The sequence below is a fragment of the Bidens hawaiensis genome, unplaced genomic scaffold, assembly GCF_021521415.1.
Source record: "Bidens hawaiensis isolate Kalapana, Puna unplaced genomic scaffold, B.hawaiensis_p1.1 tig00007984_1, whole genome shotgun sequence".
NCBI classification, from domain to species: Eukaryota; Viridiplantae; Streptophyta; class Magnoliopsida; order Asterales; family Asteraceae; genus Bidens; species Bidens hawaiensis.
This window is the reverse complement of record NW_027491558.1, coordinates 962,943-970,519: the sequence shown is the minus strand read 5'-3', so window position 1 is coordinate 970,519 and position 7,577 is coordinate 962,943. Positions and strand designations below refer to the sequence as shown.

The following is a 7,577-nucleotide window of genomic DNA, read 5'->3' as shown; positions in this document are numbered from 1 at the left end:
AGTAAGTTTTTACCATTTCATGCATTTTATAGTTTTTTTTATTGATTTTTCCTTGAATGTTAATACTTTTTCATAAGTTGTTCTTCACGATCGTGTTACTTTTATCATAAAAATCTTATATTTTGGTTTTAAAAATCATTATGATCATGGATATCAAAGATAAACACTTTGATTTTTCTAAATTTAGGATCAAACCTAGTTATTTTGCAAGAACAAGCATGAATATATATTTATCTAAATCTTATGATCCGTTGATCATCATAAACTTATAAACTTTCTTTTAAATAAAATGATTTATAAAAAAAAAATCTTTTATTTAAATATATCTTATAATAGAAATTTTGTGTTTCCTTATAAACATATAAACGAATATTATTTAACTTTTATAATCCTGATAGTTAGTCTTTAAATTTTCTGTTACCTTTTAAATTATAATTCGTGAGATTCGATCGTTTTAATTTCCTTAACGTGCTTTCGGTTGTTATCTCAAGTTTAACTTCAATTTCAATGTGAGTTTCTCACACCCCTTTTTTAATGTTTTTTCATTACTTTTGGGGATAACATATGTATCCTACAAAACTCAATTATTTACTATTTCGCTTACAAACTACAACTCGCTACATGGACTTGTGATTTTACTTGTTACTTACTCAAAATTACTTGCACATGGATTTCTTCAAGAAAGTATGATCATACGCCCTCCTTTGCACTCAGGTGCTTGTTGTTATGAGTGGAAAAGGGTCTCATTATCCGAGTACGTTGGTTTTTACTATCAGGAAAGGACCTTATTTGCTTTTCATAAGTTTTCATGGAATTGTATGGTTTTTATGTATTATATTAAACTGTGTGAACTCACCAACTATTAAGTTAGTTGACATTATTTTATACATGTGTTACATGTATGCTTATTAGAGGATGAAACAAGAGAAGACATTAGACTTAGGATTATTAATTAACTCTTTGATATGTTTCATTTCTTATTTGCAAAACAACTTATTTATTGTATCATCAATGAAATAATGATAATATTGTCACCTAATAGTGTCATATGTGTTTTAAATAAACTGTACGTCACACCCGGGCGTATTCCGCTTTAGCCGGGATGTTACAATAAGCGTGGTCGCTAAAATTCTATGAATATAGCGATGAAATGGGTCTCGAATTTCCGAACTCAACATACTTCCCGAAAATGGAGAACTCGCATATGCGGCTAAATGAGTATTAGAAAAACTCATCAGTTTCGGGTGTTTAAATGCACCCCTCAAACTCGTCTAGAAATCCGGCTACTCGAACTCCGCCCTCGTGTAAGAACCACTCGCCATCACAAACTCAGCAATAATCATCTGATATATTTTCTGACCCAAAGCAAATGAATCTGCATCCGGCTAACTAAAATTTCCATCTTTATATTAAAAAGTGCACAAAAACTTCAAAGTCAACTCTTTATACTGTGGCTCATTGAGACATAACATAGCTTTGAATTTCAGGCCAAATAATACTTCAACTCCTTCCCTCTGACCGATAATAGCCAACAAACTCCAATCGATGGTCTTGAAAGTAAGCAAATATGAAGAAATAAGATTATACAACTTGGCATATCGTTTGAATCTTCTGAAAAGTGAAGTAACGAGCTTTCACGGATATTATGACTTTTTCTATTCGGTATAATAACTTTGTCTTGATAAGTAATAACCCGTCTTTTTGGCCTAGCAATCTCAACATCAGCCGGCCCACCTTGTCGGCGTGGAAACGGACCTCTTCTACGTTTTCTTGCTCTTTGAGACGACCCTGCACTAGACATCCTGAAAACAAAATAGGCAAGCAAACAAACAACTGGAGTAAGTAAACTAAAAGTAAAAATGAAAATCTTTTTTGTATTTTTTAGACATTTTTTATAACAAAACTAAAATAAAATAAAATAAAATAAAAACTTTGGAAATCTGGGTTACAAAATATTTCTAGCCAAACTCGACCAAATAGAAATTGAGTACAAGTGAGAGGCTTTTTGATCAATAAAGCTAACGGAAAATCCAAACTTTAAAACATAGTTAAACTAAATAACCGACACTACAACAAAGACTCAATGTACACTAACTCTTCCGGAACTTTAATTGTCCAAATTAAGCCCAATGTCGACCAACCGAACATCGAGTCAACAAAGAGTGGAAAACCAAAAATTTACAAAACATATAGTTAGTAAAAACCTTTTTCCATCTCGTTTCGACCTCAAAAATGTAAGACCCCGAAATTTGGGTGTCCTACAGTTGGTAATCATTCCAAACTGATTCAAAATTAAAGTTAAAAACGGTTTCATATAATTCAAAAAAAATCAATACAGAGTATTCTTGCAGCGGAAATTTACAAATCATCAACATATTATCCTTAAAACATAAAATGTAATTTCAAAAAAATTCAAAAATGTTAACATGATGAAAAGCGTCGACTAGAAATGCCTCGAGACCACGGGTAGTCTTGAGCACCTCCAAACAGTAATCCCATCCACGTGCAACCTGAAAATCATTCTAACATACACATAGAGTCAGCTTGAGCTGAGTGAGTTCATGTTTTAATCATCAAAATATTTTAAATACCAACCAAGATGTTTAACATGGGTCACATTCCATCAAGTTCAAAACACAAAGTTAAGGAACCGAATAACCTTCACCCCAAGGAGAAATAAACTGTTAGGGGATTTTACATTCATTCGCCCCAAGGACAGTACTTTGTGTCCTGGAACACTTCACCTTAACCCCCAATATGGAAATACAGGAATTTTGTACATTCACATTCGACCCGGTCACAGCTTAACAAAAACATAAATGTGGCGGCCACACACACACACATACACATAAAACAACATCAAACATACAAACTTATAAGCATAGATAGTAAAAAATAACATAAGCTATGCGATATCATTCAAATGTTTCAAAAGGAAAAAATCGTCATAAAACTTGTATGCTGCCCAAAACGTAAAACATTTAAAACGGGGCATCATGAAACTCACCTGAAATGAACCACACAAATATCACAACCAGATCCTCCGTCTAACCACTCATAGATCAAACTCCTGAAACGAATTACATAACATTCACTAACTAGATCGCGGCGACTCGTTTATTCTACGAGACAACCTAATGGGATTGAATTGGGCCATGTCCTTACCCAACATTCTATTCCCCCCACATCAGCCCCGGGGACCTTACATTACCCGAGATTCCCCACCAATACGGGCACCACCAATGTTTTCCCAAACTATACCCGTTTACGTATATTGTGTCAATTTCGTGCGTTTAACGAACCGATTAACCAACCTCCAACCAAACCATCCCCATTTTAATAACATTAGACCATATTACAGCCCACCCATCATCATTTAACCTCCCAAGTTGATTGGGTTTGAAAACTCATCCTCTTTCCCTTTAATTCACAAATAACCGATTTTTTACACGCCATTAAGATTCGATTAAGGGGTTACCAATATAACCAGCCCCTATGTCCAAAACAATAATTTTCCTACTACCCTTGCACTATAATGAGACTCCTCAAACTGATCGGATCGACCATCCTTTCACACAACACCCGAAACACAACAATTACCGATTTCAACACTCAAGAACCCTAGAAATCGGTTTTTGACAATTGACCTATCAAACGAACACCAATGGTCACGAAATTTTTATATGATATACTAGACATACCTGGGAAACTTTTGACACCAAAAACTCCAACTTTTGTCCTCGGTAAATATGTCAATTGCAATTAATCCGAGTCTGTCCCTAGTTTACAAAACGGATTAAACGAGCGACTTAAGGAACTATATTATGAAATTAAGCATTAGGAAAATGTAGTACACACCCGTAGCAACCTCTGGAAGCTTAATCGAATTACAAAGTTCAAAACCGTAGGGTTTGGGGTGGTGAAATCTGCGGCCAGAAGAGAGGGTGGGGAGGTTAGGGTTTGGTGTCATAATATTGAAATGTTACAATTCTAGTCCCTGCACTTTGTAAACTCTTCCCCTGTCCCCAAACTGATAATAACATCTCTTATACATGTTCAAGAGTCCCCGAGCCCTTAATAGAAAGCCGAGAAATTACTTTACAAACCCTACACTTGTGTTATTCGACTTACGAGAATTTTGGGATGTTACAAGACTACCCCCTTACATTGGGATTCGTCCCTGAATCCCGCTCATTCGGAAACAAGTGCGGGTAGAGTCTCATATTTTCATCCCCCGGTTTCCAAGCAGCCTCGTAACCTCTGAGGTGCCTCCACTACACCTTCACCTGCCCAACCACCTTATTCCTCAGGTGCTTCTCCTAACGGTCAAGAATGGCGACATGTTGCTCAAAGTAATCCAAATTCGCACCTGATTCAATTTCGTTGAGAGGTACCCACGCTTCCCCGTCCACCAAACACTTTCTGAAATGCGAGATGTGAAAGTAGGATGAATATCCTAAGCTCTTCAGTATTTCCAACCTATAGGCTACCTCCCCACCTCGTTTCAAAATTCGAACGGACCGGTGAATCTGGGGCTTAGCTTCCCCCTATTACGAAACCAAGAGATACCCTTTCATAGAGAAACCTTCAAAATAACTCGGTCACCTTCCACGTGAAATTTCTCCCAAAGCATAGAAGTAGGACGCGTCTCTCTACCCAACACAATGGACACTGGAACTCCGCGCCGAGCCACTATCTCGCGAACAAATAAATCGGTTGACTGCTCTGAATTACCAGCCTCCCTCATCGGTATGGAATGTGTACTCTTAGTAAATCTATCCACCACCACCCGAAAGTAGCATACCATCCCCTAGGCGCACAGGGAAATTTGATTATAATATCCATCGCAAGGTGCTCCCACTCCCATTCTGGACTGCCTAAAGGTTTGGAGTTTCTCATATGGCCTCTGGTGCTCAGCTTTTAACTGCAAACCAGTCAAATGCTTGCTTACATACGGAGTCATATCATACTTCATCATCAGCCACCAATTTTCCTCTTAAAATCTGGGTACATCTTTGTCACGCCCGGATGGATGGAATAGCGTGTCTGGTGAGCGACATTTCAAGTTCTCCACATTCTTTGGTCAACTTCATTACCCTTTTTACCCATATTCTTACCAGAACTTTCGACACCTCCACAACCTCGGATATCATACAATTACTAAAATACGCACAACCCAATAACCCTCAACCAAAACGGCTTACACAAAATGAACTGACCCTCAGAATTATCATTAACTAACACAGGGGAATTGCCCTTTAGAATATAGTCCATTATGGTTAACCACCACCACGGCTCCCGGTACGACCTCCTCCAACTAACTCTTGCTAGACATACCTTACTCCTACAAAGATAGAATATTCACGCAATCAGTCACAAGTCGTATTTAGTACATGGAAAGTAAGGGTAAACTGCTAATAACGTTGATCAAGTGTTATAAATCGTTTACTTTACCTACCTGTTCTAAATACTTCTTGTTTATGACTACATTAATATTCTATCTATCACATCGTCAATTAAGAAAGAAAACACCATAACATACATTGAATGTAACGGTTACCTCTTGGAGCGCAGCTACCCGCGGTTGGCAATTTCAGTCCCTCTCGTAATTTTTCGAGTCTAAGCACCGAAAGATGCCCGGATCTCTCGAACGTTGGCGCTGATACTAACTTGTGAGACCCCAAAATTCGGGTGTCCTACAGTTGGTAATCATTTCAAACAAATTCAAATTTAAAGTTTAAAATGGTTTCATATAATTCAAAAAAATTCAATACAGAGTATTCTTAAAGCGGAAATTTACAAATCATCAACATAATATCCTTAAAACATAAAATGTAATTTAAAACATTCAAAAATGTTAACATGATGAAAAGCATCGACTAGAACTGCCTCGGGACCACGGGTAGTCTTGAGCAGCTCCAAGCAGTAATCCCATCCATGTGCAACCTGAAAATCATTCTAACTTACACACAAAGTCAGCTTGAGTTGAGTGAATTCATGTTTTAATCATCAAAATATTTTAAATACCAACCAAGGTGTTTAACATACGACTTCCATAATGATATAAATAACATCATATTAATACATAAATAACATCAATAAATTAATAAACAAACTTTCCACAGTCAAGCACGTAACACGGGTCACATTCCATAAAATCAAAAACACAAAGTTAAGGACCCGAATAACCTTCACCCCAAGTACAGATAAAGTGTTAGGGGATTTTACATTAATTCGCCCCAAGGACAGTACTTTGTGTCCTGGAACACTTCACCTTAACCCCCAATAGGGAAATACAGGAATTTTGTACATTCACATTTGATCCGGTCACGGCTTAACAAAAACATAAATGTGGCGGCCACACACAAACACATACACATAAAACAGAATCAAACATACAAACTTATAAGTATAGATAGTAATAATAACATAAGCTATGCGATATCATTCAAATGCATCAAAAGGATAAAATCGTCATAAAACTTGTATGATAGCCCAAAACGTAAAACATTTAAAAAGGGGCATCATGAAACTCACCTGAAACGAACCACACAAATATCACAACCAGATCCTCTAGCTAACCACTCACAGATCAAACTCCTGATACGAATTACACAACATGCACTAACTAAATGGCGGCAACTCGTTTATTCTACGAGACAACCTAGTATGCTTGAATTGGCCCATGTCCTCACCCAACATTCCTATTCCCCCCCATCAGCCCCGGGGACCTTACATTAACCGAGATTCCCCACCAATACGGGCACCACTAATGTTTTCCCAAACTATGCCCGTTTACGTATATTGTGTCAAATTCGTGCGTTTAACGAACCGATTAACCAACCTCCAACAAAACCATCCCCATTTTAATAACATTAGACCATATTACAGCCCACCCATCATCATTTAACCTCCCAAGTTGATTGGGTTTGAAAACTCATCCTCTTTCCCTTTAATTCACAAATAACCGATTTTTTTACGCGCCATTACGATTCGATTAAGGGGTTACCAATATAACCAGCCCCTATGTCCAAAACAATAATTTTCCTACTGCCCTTACACTATCATGAGGCTCCTCAAACTGATCTGGTCGACCATCCTTTCACACAACACCCGAAATACAACAATTACCGATTTCAACACTAAAGAACCCTAGAAATTGGTTTTTGACAATTGACCTATCAAACGAACTCCAATGGTCACGAAATTTATATGATATACTAGACATACCTGAGAAACCTTTGACACCAAAAACGACAACTTTTGACCTCGGGAGTTTTACCCGAATTTGTTTATGTAATAGTTAGGTTTCGGGGACGAAACCTCTTTAAGGAGGGAAGACTTGTAACATCCTACTTTCGGTTATAGTAATAAATTAAATTTCGTCTATTTAATAGTGGGTCGTAATCGGTTTAGATAAATAGAATACGAGTTGGGCTACTGTTGGGTAAATGGATATGGGTTATGGACTTGGGTTATGAAAGAAAGAAGGAAAGACCATGGGCTTAAGCCCATGATCCATAAATATATAAACCATAATCACCATTTAATTCCTCATTTACACATATTCCATCCAC

General features: G+C 37.2%; 1 long non-coding RNA gene across 2 annotated transcripts; it reads right to left on the bottom strand.

The window, feature by feature from the left end:
* Positions 1-2,491: 2,491 nt before the first annotated feature.
* Positions 2,492-7,255, bottom strand: LOC143636545 (uncharacterized). 2 transcript variants are annotated; one of them, XR_013154261.1, is made up of 3 exons: positions 7,231-7,255; positions 6,538-6,600; positions 2,492-2,522 (listed from the first exon to the last, which is right to left on the bottom strand). It is a non-coding gene; the product is annotated as an uncharacterized LOC143636545 (long non-coding RNA). The 2 variants fall into 2 exon arrangements; XR_013154262.1 differs by lacking the exon at positions 2,492-2,522 and adding an exon at positions 5,873-5,958.
* Positions 7,256-7,577: the final 322 nt, after the last annotated feature.